The following is a 19,761-nucleotide window of genomic DNA, read 5'->3' on the forward strand; positions in this document are numbered from 1 at the left end:
TCGATTGCATACGTTGCAATTATTCGCTATAGGCTGAATCCGGAATATCAGAAGAAATTTGGAGGATCTGGACGGCATACGAGGCAGCCCATTTCGATCCTGGAGGTAGAGGAAACTGAAAAATTTGCACCAGATTTGTGAACAAGAAATATTGGCCATATATGATCGCATATCCTCATAGTGAGGATGGAACCAAAAAAAAGTTTAAAAAATGCCTACAGCACCCGGTATTCCCAGGCGGTCACCCATCCAAGTACTAACCGGGCCCGACGTTGCTTAACTTCGGTGATCGGACGAGAACCGGTGTTTTCAACGTGGTATGGCCGTAGACATTTGTATGTACAAATTTAAGACTAATATAGGTTGTCTCTTCGTCGTTACAAAGATATATTACACACACACGCACACACACACACACACACACACACACACATATATATATATATTAGAGACAGGGGAGAGCTCTGCTTACGACAATACATCCCTTCAGTTTCAATCTGTAAAGAAGCAAGAGCTTATTTGATCGCCGATGTCACTGACATGTAGGTTGCCATATTTGTGCAGTCATTTGAATAGTAATACAATGGCGAGTTCCGTGTCAAATTTCATCAAGGTTGTCGTTTTCTTTCGTCAGTCAGCTTCATTAACGACAAATGATGTTATACTCGGAATTATTTCTGAGAAAATAAATCGTATTTCTCTCGATTTCATGCAGGTATATCTCGATGAAAGGTCGGTCAAGTTTGCATGGCAGGCTAGTAAGCACAGGGGCTCGCATCGTTGCTCACAATTGAACTGACAGTCATACATTTTATACTATATGTACGACTGATAGTTTCATTGTAAGCAATGATACGAGCCCCCTGTGGCTAGTAAGCAGCCTATGCCGATACCGCATGGTGTCGGCGATTTCCAACGTTTTGATAAGCAAAACAAATATGTCCATACACCCCAATACTAATGTCCAAATATCAAAAATCGCTATTTTGGGACTATTATGAATTCATTCAAGGACATTCTAAATTACATCATCGCCACACGTCAAGATTGTTATTACATCAGCACATTCAAAATTGGACTTCATTCAGAAAACCACTGGCATTCATTTGGAACACTACCCTTTTGGACTTGTCATATAACTTTTCATGGACTATTTGTGATTTCATTTATAATGCTGAAAAGTATTTAAATTTTCACTTTGTATTCTTTATAAAAATAAATTAAGTCGGTTGGTTTAGATTGGCTAAGATAGCATTAAGGTGTTTTTGTTTATATGAGCCAATATCACATTATTCTTTTCTTGGTTTAGATGGGCTAAGTTCACATTATGGTACATTGGTTTAGATGGGCTAAGTTCACATTAAGGTGTTTGGCTAAGTTTCCATTAAGATATTTGGTTTAGATTGGCTAAGTTTGCATTAAAGTGTATTGGCTTATATTGGCAAATTTCACATAGGAATTTGATTTAGATGGCCTAAGTTCACATTATGGTGTTCTGGCAAAAGACTGCTTGGTTTTGTTAGGCAATGAGGGTAGTCTTGCTCAAGGGTACAATAGGGCAACCAGCTTGATAGAAATCTATCATGTTAACCATTGGACTGATGTACATTTTATCAGTGTAATTTAGAGTCTGTTTAAACCATTCCGAATCCCCCCATCTCTCTCTCTCTCTCTCTCTCTCTCTCTCTCACATATATATATATATATATATATATATATATATATATATATATATATATATATATATATATATATATATATATATATAAATATATATATATCTATCTATATATATATATATATATATATATATATATATATATATATATATATATATATATATATATATACATATATATATGAAAGAAATAATATTTTCAATCTTTCTGCACTGTACTGATTTTCTGGTTGAATACTAAAAGTAAGTTTAAATATATATAAGGAGTTTGCAAATTTTATAAAAGTCAGCTTGCCTAGCAAGTAGTAGGTCAATATGATACAATGTAGAATTTAAGAAAATGTCATTATATGTATTGAAACGTTTGTTTCCTTTGTATCTGTTGATATCTAAAATCCATATCCCAATAATTAAAATTATCCAAGACTATATGTAAATAATACACGTATGTATGTATGTATGTACACACACAAACGTATATATATATATATATATATATATATATATATATATATATATATATATATATATATATATATATATATATATATATAGATATCACAAAAGACACACACATATCTTAAAACACCCTCAGCCACCCAGGATATATATATGATCCGTTTTTACGAGATAAACTTATTAATTCAGTATGGTATAATTATCGAGTAAGATCAGTAGAGTTTTTGCCCTTGTTTGCAATCGTTATAGGATAACGCGTTAAAAATAAAATTACACAGAAGTACAATTAATGTTAATAGCTGGTAAAGTTATGCGAACTTTGTTGCATCCTCTCTCTCTCTCTCTCTCTCTCTCTCTCTCTCTCGTGTGTCAGTATGATAAAGCAAGAAGAAAAAGGAAGAACAGTAAAGAACATATATAAAAAGGTTTATTGAAACAGCGTCTCATCATGGTGTGGGCACCACGATGCATAGGGATAAATAAAAAAGCGAGTATTCCATTACTTTTCACTTCATTTGATATGCATCCATATGACACAGAATGCTCTCGGTGAGTACAGGGAATCAGATAAACGTCACTGTGCGGGACTAGGTATAAAACATTTATTGTAGTTTTAATTGTAAATTTTTCGGGCATTTAAGTAGAAATTAAATGATTTCAGTTCTAGTGAGAACAACATTTCGACTGTAAAACATAATTTGTTGTCTTGATGCGTTTTCAAGACTCTTGGGCTGATTAGTCACACATCTCTTCAACGTTTCCGATGTACAAATGTTTGTGTGCAGTATAATATTAGTAACTAAAGTGTATACTGATTCAGAGTTCTAATCCAAAAGAAGCAAAACTGGCCTCAGATACTCATATTTGTCACTCATCCATTTCTGACCCAGATAAGGGGAGAATTCCATGTTGAAATTGACTTAAAATGCAGATTCAGGACATTTTTGTTGTTGTTATTATTATTATTATTATTCCTCTTTCTGTCCTATCATTTGGTTAAAATAAGCGACACCGGCCTATAAGCTAACTTTAAAAATAGGGTCTTATGAGATTTGCAAAGGATCTCTTCTTGCAACTTGTAGAAGTTAACGTTGTGGAAATACAGAAAGTGGAAGCATGGAATATCTATCTAAACTTATTGTAATCAAAACAGAATTTTATAACCCAATTTATTTAGCCAATGGCCCATATTTACAGTATTCGCTACAGGATGCCAATTTTCCCACTGGCAGACTGAGGCCCTGCTGTAAAAGAAATCAATCAATCAATAAATTAATATAAAAAATTCTCACAATTCATACATTCCATATTTATCAATCAATTAGTGAATAAGAAATACCACAAATAAGTACCCAAAATGAAAGACATTGATCGCATATTTTGCAACTCTGCGCTAGAGACTACACCAGGAATATATGAGAAGAAACTTGAAGGAAGTATTTCGACGTGAAAGGAGGCAGCTTGTTGTGGTAGTAAAAGTAGAGGAAACTGGATAAATTGAACCGAATTTGTTAATAAGAAATACTGGTCATCTATGATCGCATATTCCAGTAGTAAGGATCGAAACCAAGAGCAGAGAAGTGCAAAGCAACATTTGCTATATTCAGGTCCTATACTTGATTTTTTTAGGATCCGAATTATTGAAGAAAGTTAAGGAAAAAGAGAAAATGAAAGTCGAGAAATTGCTCTATTTATTATTTATATTGAATAAAGTAAATTTAGTTACAATAAAAGAAAGAAAGAAAAACTTCAACTGTTTTTAGTTATAAAAGAAAAAAAAAAATTAGAGTCTACAGCACCCGGTATTCCCAGGCGGTCACCCATCCAAGTACTAACCGGGCCCGACGTTGCTTAACTTCGGTGATCGGACGAGAACCGGTGCTTTCAACGTGGTATGGCCGTAGACACAAGTGTGTGTAAATTTAAGACTTATATTCGCTTCTCTCTTCACCGTTTCCGATGTACAGACGTTTACGTTTATGTGCCGTGTAAAATTAGTAATTAAAGTGTACTTATTAAAACTTATATAGATAAACTGCCTTCATACATTATTCAAATTTGTAATTCAGGCATTTTCGGACTCGGACATTAGTTGCTTAACCGGAGGTTTACACCTTCAAATGGACTTAAATAACAATGCATTTAAACGAAGATTCAGTTCATTTTTGTTGTTTTTGGGCATTATTATTATTATTATTATTTATCTTGTATCAACTGACTAATTCAATAGGTAAATAATCGACATCAGCCTATGAGCTACCTTTAAAGACGGACTCGAATCTGATTTGAAACGGATATCGTCTTGCAGCTCGGAAACGTTAAAGTTGTGGAAACACAGAAAGTGCAAGGAAGTGGAAGCAGGGAACATCCATCCAAACTTACTGTAATCAAAACAGAGATTTATACACCAATTTATTTTGTCAATGGCCCATATTCGAAGTATTCGCTAAGGGATGCCAAGTTTCACACTGATATACTGGTGCCCTGCTAAAAACAGGTAAATAAATTAAAATAATTAAAAATAATACATTCCAAATATATCTATCAATTATTGAATAAGAAATACCACAGACAAGTATCCAAAATGAAAGACATCGATTGCATACGTTGCAATTATTCGCTATAGGCTGAATCCGGAATATCAGAAGAAATTTGGAGGATCTGGACGGCACACGAGGCAGCCCATTTCGATCCTGGAGGTAGAGGAAACTGAAAAATTTGCACCAGATTTGTGAACAAGAAATATTGGCCATATATGATCGCATATCCTCATAGTGAGGATGGAACCAAAAAAAAGTTTAAAAAATGCCTACAGCACCCGGTATTCCCAGGCGGTCACCCATCCAAGTACTAACCGGGCCCGACGTTGCTTAACTTCGGTGATCGGACGAGAACCGGTGTTTTCAACGTGGTATGGCCGTAGACATTTGTATGTACAAATTTAAGACTAATATAGGTTGTCTCTTCGTCGTTACAAAGATATATTACACACACACGCACACACACACACACACACACACACACACACACACATATATATATATATATTAGAGACAGGGGAGAGCTCTGCTTACGACAATACATCCCTTCAGTTTCAATCTGTAAAGAAGCAAGAGCTTATTTGATCGCCGATGTCACTGACATGTAGGTTGCCATATTTGTGCAGTCATTTGAATAGTAATACAATGGCGAGTTCCGTGTCAAATTTCATCAAGGTTGTCGTTTTCTTTCGTCAGTCAGCTTCATTAACGACAAATGATGTTATACTCGGAATTATTTCTGAGAAAATAAATCGTATTTCTCTCGATTTCATGCAGGTATATCTCGATGAAAGGTCGGTCAAGTTTGCATGGCAGGCTAGTAAGCACAGGGGCTCGCATCGTTGCTCACAATTGAACTGACAGTCATACATTTTATACTATATGTACGACTGATAGTTTCATTGTAAGCAATGATACGAGCCCCCTGTGGCTAGTAAGCAGCCTATGCCGATACCGCATGGTGTCGGCGATTTCCAACGTTTTGATAAGCAAAACAAATATGTCCATACACCCCAATACTAATGTCCAAATATCAAAAATCGCTATTTTGGGACTATTATGAATTCATTCAAGGACATTCTAAATTACATCATCGCCACACGTCAAGATTGTTATTACATCAGCACATTCAAAATTGGACTTCATTCAGAAAACCACTGGCATTCATTTGGAACACTACCCTTTTGGACTTGTCATATAACTTTTCATGGACTATTTGTGATTTCATTTATAATGCTGAAAAGTATTTAAATTTTCACTTTGTATTCTTTATAAAAATAAATTAAGTCGGTTGGTTTAGATTGGCTAAGATAGCATTAAGGTGTTTTTGTTTATATGAGCCAATATCACATTATTCTTTTCTTGGTTTAGATGGGCTAAGTTCACATTATGGTACATTGGTTTAGATGGGCTAAGTTCACATTAAGGTGTTTGGCTAAGTTTCCATTAAGATATTTGGTTTAGATTGGCTAAGTTTGCATTAAAGTGTATTGGCTTATATTGGCAAATTTCACATAGGAATTTGATTTAGATGGCCTAAGTTCACATTATGGTGTTCTGGCAAAAGACTGCTTGGTTTTGTTAGGCAATGAGGGTAGTCTTGCTCAAGGGTACAATAGGGCAACCAGCTTGATAGAAATCTATCATGTTAACCATTGGACTGATGTACATTTTATCAGTGTAATTTAGAGTCTGTTTAAACCATTCCGAATCCCCCCATCTCTCTCTCTCTCTCTCTCACACACACATATATATATATATATATATATATATATATATATATATATATATATATATATATATATATATATATATATATATATATATATATATATATATACGTACATACATATATATATATATATATGAAAGAAATAATATTTTCAATCTTTCTGCACTGTACTGATTTTCTGGTTGAATACTAAAAGTAAGTTTAAATATCTATAAGGAGTTTGCAAATTTTATAAAAGTCAGCTTGCCTAGCAAGTAGTAGGTCAATATGATACAATGTAGAATTTAAGAAAATGTCATTATATGTATTGAAACGTTTGTTTCCTTTGTATCTGTTGATATCTAAAATCCATATCCCAATAATTAAAATTATCCAAGACTATATGTAAATAATACACGTATGTACGTATGTATGTACACACACAAACGTATATATATATATATATATATATATATATATATATATATATATATATATATATATATATATATATATATATATATATATCACAAAAGACACACACATATCTTAAAACACCCTCAGCCACCCAGGATATATATATGATCCGTTTTTACGAGATAAACTTATTAATTCAGTATGGTATAATTATCGAGTAAGATCAGTAGAGTTTTTGCCCTTGTTTGCAATCGTTATAGGAAAACGCGTTAAAAATAAAATTACACAGAAGTACAATTAATGTTAATAGCTGATAAAGTTATGCGAACTTTGTTGTATACTCTCTCTCTCTCTCTCTCTCTCGTGTGTCAGTATGATAAAGCAAGAAGAAAAAGGAAGAATATATATACGTTTGTGTGTGTACATACATACATACATACGTGTATTATTTACATATAGTCTTGGATAATTTTAATTATTGGGATATGGATTTTAGATATCAACAGATACAAAGGAAACAAACGTTTCAATACATATAATGACATTTTCTTAAATTCTACATTGTATCATATTGACCTACTACTTGCTAGGCAAGCTGACTTTTATAAAATTTGCAAACTCCTTATATATATTTAAACTTACTTTTAGTATTCAACCAGAAAATCAGTACAGTGCAGAAAGATTGAAAATATTATTTCTTTCATATATATATATATATATATATATATATATATATATATATATATATATATATATATATATATATATATGTGAGAGAGAGAGAGAGAGAGAGAGAGATGGGGGGATTCGGAATGGTTTAAACAGACTCTAAATTACACTGATAAAATGTACATCAGTCCAATGGTTAACATGATAGATTTCTATCAAGCTGGTTGCCCTATTGTACCCTTGAGCAAGACTACCCTCATTGCCTAACAAAACCAAGCAGTCTTTTGCCAGAACACCATAATGTGAACTTAGGCCATCTAAATCAAATTCCTATGTGAAATTTGCCAATATAAGCCAATACACTTTAATGCAAACTTAGCCAATCTAAACCAAATATCTTAATGGAAACTTAGCCAAACACCTTAATGTGAACTTAGCCCATCTAAACCAATGTACCATAATGTGAACTTAGCCCATCTAAACCAAGAAAAGAATAATGTGATATTGGCTCATATAAACAAAAACACCTTAATGCTATCTTAGCCAATCTAAACCAACCGACTTAATTTATTTTTATAAAGAATACAAAGTGAAAATTTAAATACTTTTCAGCATTATAAATGAAATCACAAATAGTCCATGAAAAGTTATATGACAAGTCCAAAAGGGTAGTGTTCCAAATGAATGCCAGTGGTTTTCTGAATGAAGTCCAATTTTGAATGTGCTGATGTAATAACAATCTTGACGTGTGGCGATGATGTAATTTAGAATGTCCTTGAATGAATTCATAATAGTCCCAAAATAGCGATTTTTGATATTTGGACATTAGTATTGGGGTGTATGGACATATTTGTTTTGCTTATCAAAACGTTGGAAATCGCCGACACCATGCGGTATCGGCATAGGCTGCTTACTAGCCACAGGGGGCTCGTATCATTGCTTACAATGAAACTATCAGTCGTACATATAGTATAAAATGTATGACTGTCAGTTCAATTGTGAGCAACGATGCGAGCCCCTGTGCTTACTAGCCTGCCATGCAAACTTGACCGACCTTTCATCGAGATATACCTGCATGAAATCGAGAGAAATACGATTTATTTTCTCAGAAATAATTCCGAGTATAACATCATTTGTCGTTAATGAAGCTGACTGACGAAAGAAAACGACAACCTTGATGAAATTTGACACGGAACTCGCCATTGTATTACTATTCAAATGACTGCACAAATATGGCAACCTACATGTCAGTGACATCGGCGATCAAATAAGCTCTTGCTTCTTTACAGATTGAAACTGAAGGGATGTATTGTCGTAAGCAGAGCTCTCCCCTGTCTCTAATATATATATATATATATGTGTGTGTGTGTGTGTGTGTGTGTGTGTGTGTGTGTGCGTGTGTGTGTAATATATCTTTGTAACGACGAAGAGACAACCTATATTAGTCTTAAATTTGTACATACAAATGTCTACGGCCATACCACGTTGAAAACACCGGTTCTCGTCCGATCACCGAAGTTAAGCAAGGTCGGGCCCGGTTAGTACTTGGATGGGTGACCGCCTGGGAATTCCGGGTGCTGTAGGCATTTTTTAAATTTTTTTTTGGTTCCATCCTCACTGTGAGGATATGCGATCATATATGGCCAATATTTCTTGTTCACAAATCTGGTGCAAATTTTTCAGTTTCCTCTACCTCCAGGATCGAAATGGGCCGCCTCGTATGCCGTCCAGATCCTCCAAATTTCTTCTGATATTCCGGATTCAGCCTATAGCGAATAATTGCAACGTATGCAATCGATGTCTTTCATTTTGGATACTTGTCTGTGGTATTTCTTATTCAATAATTGATAGATATATTTGGAATGTATTATTTTTAATTATTTTAATTTATTTACCTGTTTTTAGCAGGGCACCAGTCTATCAGTGTGAAACTTGGCATCCCTTAGCGAATACTTCGAATATGGGCCATTGACAAAATAAATTGGTGTATAAATCTCTGTTTTGATTACAGTAAGTTTGGATGGATGTTCCCTGCTTCCACTTCCTTGCACTTTCTGTGTTTCCACAACTTTAACGTTTCCGAGCTGCAAGACGATATCCGTTTCAAATCAGATTCGAGTCCGTCTTTAAAGGTAGCTCATAGGCTGATGTCGATTATTTACCTATTGAATTAGTCAGTTGATACAAGATAAATAATAATAATAATAATAATGCCCAAAAACAACAAAAATGAACTGAATCTTCGTTTAAATGCATTGTTATTTAAGTCCATTTGAAGGTGTAAACCTCCGGTTAAGCAACTAATGTCCGAGTCCGAAAATGCCTGAATTACAAATTTGAATAATGTATGAAGGCAGTTTATCTATATAAGTTTTAATAAGTACACTTTAATTACTAATTTTACACGGCACATAAACGTAAACGTCTGTACATCGGAAACGGTGAAGAGAGAAGCGAATATAAGTCTTAAATTTACACACACTTGTGTCTACGGCCATACCACGTTGAAAGCACCGGTTCTCGTCCGATCACCGAAGTTAAGCAACGTCGGGCCCGGTTAGTACTTGGATGGGTGACCGCCTGGGAATACCGGGTGCTGTAGACTCTAATTTTTTTTTTTTCTTTTATAACTAAAAACAGTTGAAGTTTTTCTTTCTTTCTTTTATTGTAACTAAATTTACTTTATTCAATATAAATAATAAATAGAGCAATTTCTCGACTTTCATTTTCTCTTTTTCCTTAACTTTCTTCAATAATTCGGATCCTAAAAAAATCAAGTATAGGACCTGAATATAGCAAATGTTGCTTTGCACTTCTCTGCTCTTGGTTTCGATCCTTACTACTGGAATATGCGATCATAGATGACCAGTATTTCTTATTAACAAATTCGGTTCAATTTATCCAGTTTCCTCTACTTTTACTACCACAACAAGCTGCCTCCTTTCACGTCGAAATACTTCCTTCAAGTTTCTTCTCATATATTCCTGGTGTAGTCTCTAGCGCAGAGTTGCAAAATATGCGATCAATGTCTTTCATTTTGGGTACTTATTTGTGGTATTTCTTATTCACTAATTGATTGATAAATATGGAATGTATGAATTGTGAGAATTTTTTATATTAATTTATTGATTGATTGATTTCTTTTACAGCAGGGCCTCAGTCTGCCAGTGGGAAAATTGGCATCCTGTAGCGAATACTGTAAATATGGGCCATTGGCTAAATAAATTGGGTTATAAAATTCTGTTTTGATTACAGTAAGTTTAGATAGATATTCCATGCTTCCACTTTCTGTATTTCCACAACGTTAACTTCTACAAGTTGCAAGAAGAGATCCTTTGCACATCTGATAAGACCCTATTTTTAAAGTTAGCTTATAGGCCGGTGTCGCTTATTTTAACCAAATGATAGGACAGAAAGAGGAATAATAATAATAATAATAACAACAACAAAAATGTCCTGAATCTGCATTTTAAGTCAATTTCAACATGGAATTCTCCCCTTATCTGGGTCAGAAAATGGATGAGTGACAAATATGAGTATCTGAGGCCAGTTTTGCTTCTTTTGGATTAGAACTTTGAATCAGTATACACTTTAGTTACTAATATTATACTGCACACAAACATTTGTACATCGGAAACGTTGAAGAGATGTGTGACTAATCAGCCCAAGAGTCTTGAAAACGCATCAAGACAACAAATTATGTTTTACAGTCGAAATGTTGTTCTCACTAGAACTGAAATCATTTAATTTCTACTTAAATGCCCGAAAAATTTACAATTAAAACTACAATAAATGTTTTATACCTAGTCCCGCACAGTGACGTTTATCTGATTCCCTGTACTCACCGAGAGCATTCTGTGTCATATGGATGCATATCAAATGAAGTGAAAAGTAATGGAATACTCGCTTTTTTATTTATCCCTATGCATCGTGGTGCCCACACCATGATGAGACGCTGTTTCAATAAACCTTTTTATATATGTTCTTTACTGTTCTTCCTTTTTCTTCTTGCTTTATCATACTGACACACGAGAGAGAGAGAGAGAGAGAGAGAGAGAGAGAGAGTATGCAACAAAGTTCGCATAACTTTATCAGCTATTAACATTAATTGTACTTCTGTGTAATTTTATTTTTAACGCGTTATCCTATAACGATTGCAAACAAGGGCAAAAACTCTACTGATCTTACTCGATAATTATACCATACTGAATTAATAAGTTTATCTCGTAAAAACGGATCATATATATATCCTGGGTGGCTGAGGGTGTTTTAAGATATGTGTGTGTCTTTTGTGATATATATATATATATATATATATATATATATATATATATATATATATATACGTTTGTGTGTGTACATACATACATACATACGTGTATTATTTACATATAGTCTTGGATAATTTTAATTATTGGGATATGGATTTTAGATATCAACAGATACAAAGGAAACAAACGTTTCAATACATATAATGACATTTTCTTAAATTCTACATTGTATCATATTGACCTACTACTTGCTAGGCAAGCTGACTTTTATAAAAGTTGCAAACTCCTTATATATATTTAAACTTACTTTTAGTATTCAACCAGAAAATCAGTACAGTGCAGAAAGATTGAAAATATTATTTCTTTCATATATATATATATATATATATATATATATATATATATATATATATATATATATATATATATATGTGAGAGAGAGAGAGAGATGGGGGAATCGGAATGGTTTAAACAGACTCTAAATTACACTGATAAAATGTACATCAGTCCAATGGTTAACATGATAGATTTCTATCAAGCTGGTTGCCCTATTGTACCCTTGAGCAAGACTACCCTCATTGCCTAACAAAACCAAGCAGTCTTTTGCCAGAACACCATAATGTGAACTTAGGCCATCTAAATCAAATTCCTATGTGAAATTTGCCAATATAAGCCAATACACTTTAATGCAAACTTAGCCAATCTAAACCAAATATCTTAATGGAAACTTAGCCAAACACCTTAATGTGAACTTAGCCCATCTAAACCAATGTACCATAATGTGAACTTAGCCCATCTAAACCAAGAAAAGAATAATGTGATATTGGCTCATATAAACAAAAACACCTTAATGCTATCTTAGCCAATCTAAACCAACCGACTTAATTTATTTTTATAAAGAATACAAAGTGAAAATTTAAATACTTTTCAGCATTATAAATGAAATCACAAATAGTCCATGAAAAGTTATATGACAAGTCCAAAAGGGTAGTGTTCCAAATGAATGCCAGTGGTTTTCTGAATGAAGTCCAATTTTGAATGTGCTGATGTAATAACAATCTTGACGTGTGGCGATGATGTAATTTAGAATGTCCTTGAATGAATTCATAATAGTCCCAAAATAGCGATTTTTGATATTTGGACATTAGTATTGGGGTGTATGGACATATTTGTTTTGCTTATCAAAACGTTGGAAATCGCCGACACCATGCGGTATCGGCATAGGCTGCTTACTAGCCACAGGGGGCTCGTATCATTGCTTACAATGAAACTATCAGTCGTACATATAGTATAAAATGTATGACTGTCAGTTCAATTGTGAGCAACGATGCGAGCCCCTGTGCTTACTAGCCTGCCATGCAAACTTGACCGACCTTTCATCGAGATATACCTGCATGAAATCGAGAGAAATACGATTTATTTTCTCAGAAATAATTCCGAGTATAACATCATTTGTCGTTAATGAAGCTGACTGACGAAAGAAAACGACAACCTTGATGAAATTTGACACGGAACTCGCCATTGTATTACTATTCAAATGACTGCACAAATATGGCAACCTACATGTCAGTGACATCGGCGATCAAATAAGCTCTTGCTTCTTTACAGATTGAAACTGAAGGGATGTATTGTCGTAAGCAGAGCTCTCCCCTGTCTCTAATATATATATATATATGTGTGTGTGTGTGTGTGTGTGTGTGTGTGTGTGTGCGTGTGTGTGTAATATATCTTTGTAACGACGAAGAGACAACCTATATTAGTCTTAAATTTGTACATACAAATATCTACGGCCATACCACGTTGAAAACACCGGTTCTCGTCCGATCACCGAAGGTAAGCAACGTCGGGCCCGGTTAGTACTTGGATGGGTGACCGCCTGGGAATACCGGGTGCTGTAGGCATTTTTTAAATTTTTTTTTGGTTCCATCCTCACTGTGAGGATATGCGATCATATATGGCCAATATTTCTTGTTCACAAATCTGGTGCAAATTTTTCAGTTTCCTCTACCTCCAGGATCGAAATGGGCTGCCTCGTATGCCGTCCAGATCCTCCAAATTTCTTCTGATATTCCGGATTCAGCCTATAGCGAATAATTGCAACGTATGCAATCGATGTCTTTCATTTTGGATACTTGTCTGTGGTATTTCTTATTCAATAATTGATAGATATATTTGGAATGTATTATTTTTAATTATTTTAATTTATTTACCTGTTTTTAGCAGGGCACCAGTCTATCAGTGTGAAACTTGGCATCCCTTAGCGAATACTTCGAATATGGGCCATTGAGAAAATAAACTGGTGTATAAATCTCTGTTTTGATTACAGTAAGTTTGGATGGATGTTCCCTGCTTCCACTTCCTTGCACTTTCTGTGTTTCCACAACTTTAACGTTTCCGAGCTGCAAGACGATATCCGTTTCAAATCAGATTCGAGTCCGTCTTTAAAGGTAGCTCATAGGCTGATGTCGATTATTTACCTATTGAATTAGTCAGTTGATACAAGATAAATAATAATAATAATAATAATGCCCAAAAACAACAAAAATGAACTGAATCTTCGTTTAAATGCATTGTTATTTAAGTCCATTTGAAGGTGTAAACCTCCGGTTAAGCAACTAATGTCCGAGTCCGAAAATGCCTGAATTACAAATTTGAATAATGTATGAAGGCAGTTTATCTATATAAGTTTTAATAAGTACACTTTAATTACTAATTTTACACGGCACATAAACGTAAACGTCTGTACATCGGAAACGGTGAAGAGAGAAGCGAATATAAGTCTTAAATTTACACACACTTGTGTCTACGGCCATACCACGTTGAAAGCACCGGTTCTCGTCCGATCACCGAAGTTAAGCAACGTCGGGCCCGGTTAGTACTTGGATGGGTGACCGCCTGGGAATACCGGGTGCTGTAGACTCTAATTTTTTTTTTTCTTTTATAACTAAAAACAGTTGAAGTTTTTCTTTCTTTCTTTTATTGTAACTAAATTTACTTTATTCAATATAAATAATAAATAGAGCAATTTCTCGACTTTCATTTTCTCTTTTTCCTTAACTTTCTTCAATAATTCGGATCCTAAAAAAATCAAGTATAGGACCTGAATATAGCAAATGTTGCTTTGCACTTCTCTGCTCTTGGTTTCGATCCTTACTACTGGAATATGCGATCATAGATGACCAGTATTTCTTATTAACAAATTCGGTTCAATTTATCCAGTTTCCTCTACTTTTACTACCACAACAAGCTGCCTCCTTTCACGTCGAAATACTTCCTTCAAGTTTCTTCTCATATATTCCTGGTGTAGTCTCTAGCGCAGAGTTGCAAAATATGCGATCAATGTCTTTCATTTTGGGTACTTATTTGTGGTATTTCTTATTCACTAATTGATTGATAAATATGGAATGTATGAATTGTGAGAATTTTTTATATTAATTTATTGATTGATTGATTTCTTTTACAGCAGGGCCTCAGTCTGCCAGTGGGAAAATTGGCATCCTGTAGCGAATACTGTAAATATGGGCCATTGGCTAAATAAATTGGGTTATAAAATTCTGTTTTGATTACAGTAAGTTTAGATAGATATTCCATGCTTCCACTTTCTGTATTTCCACAACGTTAACTTCTACAAGTTGCAAGAAGAGATCCTTTGCAAATCTGATAAGACCCTATTTTTAAAGTTAGCTTATAGGCCGGTGTCGCTTATTTTAACCAAATGATAGGACAGAAAGAGGAATAATAATAATAATAATAACAACAACAATAATGTCCTGAATCTGCATTTTAAGTCAATTTCAACATGGAATTCTCCCCTTATCTGGGTCAGAAAATGGATGAGTGACAAATATGAGTATCTGAGGCCAGTTTTGCTTCTTTTGGATTAGAACTTTGAATCAGTATACACTTTAGTTACTAATATTATACTGCACACAAACATTTGTACATCGGAAACGTTGAAGAGATGTGTGACTAATCAGCCCAAGAGTCTTGAAAACGCATCAAGACAACAAATTATGTTTTACAGTCGAAATGTTGTTCTCACTAGAACTGAAATCATTTAATTTCTACTTAAATGCCCGAAAAATTTACAATTAAAACTACAATAAATGTTTTATACCTAGTCCCGCACAGTGACGTTTATCTGATTCCCTGTACTCACCGAGAGCATTCTGTGTCATATGGATGCATATCAAATGAAGTGAAAAGTAATGGAATACTCGCTTTTTTATTTATCCCTATGCATCGTGGTGCCCACACCATGATGAGACGCTGTTTCAATAAACCTTTTTATATATGTTCTTTACTGTTCTTCCTTTTTCTTCTTGCTTTATCATACTGACACACGAGAGAGAGAGAGAGAGAGAGAGAGAGAGTATGCAACAAAGTTCGCATAACTTTATCAGCTATTAACATTAATTGTACTTCTGTGTAATTTTATTTTTAACGCGTTATCCTATAACGATTGCAAACAAGGGCAAAAACTCTACTGATCTTATTCGATAATTATACCATACTGAATTAATAAGTTTATCTCGTAAAAACGGATCATATATATATCCTGGGTGGCTGAGGGTGTTTTAAGATATGTGTGTGTCTTTTGTGATATATATATATATATATATATATATATATATATATATATATATATATATATATATATATATATATATATATATATATATATATATATAAATATATATATATATATATACGTTTGTGTGTGTACATACATACATACATACGTGTATTATTTACATATAGTCTTGGATAATTTTAATTATTGGGATATGGATTTTAGATATCAACAGATACAAAGGAAACAAACGTTTCAATACATATAATGACATTTTCTTAAATTCTACATTGTATCATATTGACCTACTACTTGCTAGGCAAGCTGACTTTTATAAAATTTGCAAACTCCTTATATATATTTAAACTTACTTTTAGTATTCAACCAGAAAATCAGTACAGTGCAGAAAGATTGAAAATATTATTTCTTTCATATATATATATATATATATATATATATATATATATATATATATATATATATATATATATATATATATATATATATATATATATATATATATATGTGAGAGAGAGAGAGAGAGAGATGGGGATTCGGAATGGTTTAAACAGACTCTAAATTACACTGATAAAATGTACATCAGTCCAATGGTTAACATGATAGATTTCTATCAAGCTGGTTGCCCTATTGTACCCTTGAGCAAGACTACCCTCATTGCCTAACAAAACCAAGCAGTCTTTTGCCAGAACACCATAATGTGAACTTAGGCCATCTAAATCAAATTCCTATGTGAAATTTGCCAATATAAGCCAATACACTTTAATGCAAACTTAGCCAATCTAAACCAAATATCTTAATGGAAACTTAGCCAAACACCTTAATGTGAACTTAGCCCATCTAAACCAATGTACCATAATGTGAACTTAGCCCATCTAAACCAAGAAAAGAATAATGTGATATTGGCTCATATAAACAAAAACACCTTAATGCTATCTTAGCCAATCTAAACCAACCGACTTAATTTATTTTTATAAAGAATACAAAGTGAAAATTTAAATACTTTTCAGCATTATAAATGAAATCACAAATAGTGCATGAAAAGTTATATGACAAGTCCAAAAAGGTAGTGTTCCAAATGAATGCCAGTGGTTTTCTGAATGAAGTCCAATTTTGAATGTGCTGATGTAATAACAATCTTGACGTGTGGCGATGATGTAATTTAGAATGTCCTTGAATGAATTCATAATAGTCCCAAAATAGCGATTTTTGATATTTGGACATTAGTATTGGGGTGTATGGACATATTTGTTTTGCTTATCAAAACGTTGGAAATCGCCGACACCATGCGGTATCGGCATAGGCTGCTTACTAGCCACAGGGGGCTCGTATCATTGCTTACAATGAAACTATCAGTCGTACATATAGTATAAAATGTATGACTGTCAGTTCAATTGTGAGCAACGATGCGAGCCCCTGTGCTTACTAGCCTGCCATGCAAACTTGACCGACCTTTCATCGAGATATACCTGCATGAAATCGAGAGAAATACGATTTATTTTCTCAGAAATAATTCCGAGTATAACATCATTTGTCGTTAATGAAGCTGACTGACGAAAGAAAACGACAACCTTGATGAAATTTGACACGGAACTCGCCATTGTATTACTATTCAAATGACTGCACAAATATGGCAACCTACATGTCAGTGACATCGGCGATCAAATAAGCTCTTGCTTCTTTACAGATTGAAACTGAAGGGATGTATTGTCGTAAGCAGAGCTCTCCCCTGTCTCTAATATATATATATATGTGTGTGTGTGTGTGTGTGTGTGTGTGTGCGTGTGTGTGTAATATATCTTTGTAACGACGAAGAGACAACCTATATTAGTCTTAAATTTGTACATACAAATGTCTACGGCCATACCACGTTGAAAACACCGGTTCTCGTCCATAATGACTTATGTCCAGTGTGCCAGTTGGAAACAGAAGATTTATTTCACATGTTTTTGAAATGTCCTGAATTAAGCTCTTTTAAGAATTATATTGTATATATAGTTGAGATTCTTTTTAAAAATTGTAGAGTTGGTGTTCTCAATAGCACTTCTTTTGAACAAATGCTCATGATAGGATATAACAAAGAAACAAAATCAGTAAATAGTTATTTTTTGAACTACATTCTGAGCATTGCTCGATTGTGCATTTACAAAAGAAGAAGCATTATGTCTTTATTAGGGAAACAAATAGACATAGAAAGATTGTTCCAATATTTGACTAGAAAATATATATTATATGCGTATCAACATTACAAAGACAAAAATCAGACTTTGATTACGAAGTATTTTGTAAAAGATAATCCTTTAATGAGAATAGAAGAGGATAAAGTGTTTATTACTTTGTAGAATCATTGTTTTGTACTATAGCATTACAAAATAAAATTTTAGAATCATTGTTCTGTAATATAGCTTAACAAAATACTATTGTAGAATCATTGTTTTGTAATATAGCATTACAAAATACTATTGTAGAACCATTATTTTGTAATATAGCATTACAAACTACTATGTACATACTGACTGTATATTTTTAACTTATATACTGTACAAAGCGTTTTTTAAATAAAGAAAGAAAAAAAAAAAAAAAAACCGGTTCTCGTCCGATCACCGAAGTTAAGCAACGTCGGGCCCGGTTAGTACTTGGATGGGTGACCGCCTGGGAATACCGGGTGCTGTAGGCATTTTTTAAATTTTTTTTTGGTTCCATCCTCACTGTGAGGATATGCGATCATATATGGCCAATATTTCTTGTTCACAAATCTGGTGCAAATTTTTCAGTTTCCTCTACCTCCAGGATCGAAATGGGCTGCCTCGTATGCCGTCCAGATCCTCCAAATTTCTTCTGATATTCCGGATTCAGCCTATAGCGAATAATTGCAACGTATGCAATCGATGTCTTTCATTTTGGATACTTGTCTGTGGTATTTCTTATTCAATAATTGATAGATATATTTGGAATGTATTATTTTTAATTATTTTAATTTATTTACCTGTTTTTAGCAGGGCACCAGTCTATCAGTGTGAAACTTGGCATCCCTTAGCGAATACTTCGAATATGGGCCATTGAGAAAATAAACTGGTGTATAAATCTCTGTTTTGATTACAGTAAGTTTGGATGGATGTTCCCTGCTTCCACTTCCTTGCACTTTCTGTGTTTCCACAACTTTAACGTTTCCGAGCTGCAAGACGATATCCGTTTCAAATCAGATTCGAGTCCGTCTTTAAAGGTAGCTCATAGGCTGATGTCGATTATTTACCTATTGAATTAGTCAGTTGATACAAGATAAATAATAATAATAATAATAATAATGCCCAAAAACAACAAAAATGAACTGAATCTTCGTTTAAATGCATTGTTATTTAAGTCCATTTGAAGGTGTAAACCCCCGGTTAAGCAACTAATGTCCGAGTCCGAAAATGCCTGAATTA

At 33.8% G+C, this 19,761-nt stretch overlaps 7 non-coding genes across 7 annotated transcripts; 4 read left to right on the forward strand and 3 right to left on the reverse strand.

Moving 5' to 3' along the window:
- Positions 1 to 212: 212 nt before the first annotated feature.
- On the reverse strand, positions 213 to 331 carry LOC149770387 (5S ribosomal RNA). The gene has a single exon (XR_016418683.1). It is a non-coding gene; the product is annotated as a 5S ribosomal RNA (ribosomal RNA).
- A 3,593-nt stretch (positions 332 to 3,924) lies between these two features.
- LOC149770388 (5S ribosomal RNA) lies at positions 3,925 to 4,043 on the reverse strand. Its single transcript, XR_016418915.1, has one exon. It is a non-coding gene; the product is annotated as a 5S ribosomal RNA (ribosomal RNA).
- Positions 4,044 to 4,943: 900 nt separating this feature from the next.
- LOC149770389 (5S ribosomal RNA) lies at positions 4,944 to 5,062 on the reverse strand. The gene has a single exon (XR_016418684.1). It is a non-coding gene; the product is annotated as a 5S ribosomal RNA (ribosomal RNA).
- Positions 5,063 to 8,941: 3,879 nt separating this feature from the next.
- Positions 8,942 to 9,060, forward strand: LOC149770390 (5S ribosomal RNA). Its single transcript, XR_016418873.1, has one exon. It is a non-coding gene; the product is annotated as a 5S ribosomal RNA (ribosomal RNA).
- Positions 9,061 to 9,960: 900 nt separating this feature from the next.
- LOC149770391 (5S ribosomal RNA) lies at positions 9,961 to 10,079 on the forward strand. The gene has a single exon (XR_016418497.1). It is a non-coding gene; the product is annotated as a 5S ribosomal RNA (ribosomal RNA).
- A 3,448-nt stretch (positions 10,080 to 13,527) lies between these two features.
- Positions 13,528 to 13,646, forward strand: LOC149770392 (5S ribosomal RNA). The gene has a single exon (XR_016418889.1). It is a non-coding gene; the product is annotated as a 5S ribosomal RNA (ribosomal RNA).
- A 900-nt stretch (positions 13,647 to 14,546) lies between these two features.
- Positions 14,547 to 14,665, forward strand: LOC149770393 (5S ribosomal RNA). Its single transcript, XR_016418498.1, has one exon. It is a non-coding gene; the product is annotated as a 5S ribosomal RNA (ribosomal RNA).
- The last annotated feature ends 5,096 nt before the right edge of the window (positions 14,666 to 19,761 follow it).

The sequence above is a fragment of the Sinohyriopsis cumingii genome, unplaced genomic scaffold, assembly GCF_028554795.1.
Source record: "Sinohyriopsis cumingii isolate HCF-2022 unplaced genomic scaffold, ASM2855479v2 utg002479l, whole genome shotgun sequence".
Taxonomy (NCBI): Eukaryota; Metazoa; Mollusca; class Bivalvia; order Unionida; family Unionidae; genus Sinohyriopsis; species Sinohyriopsis cumingii.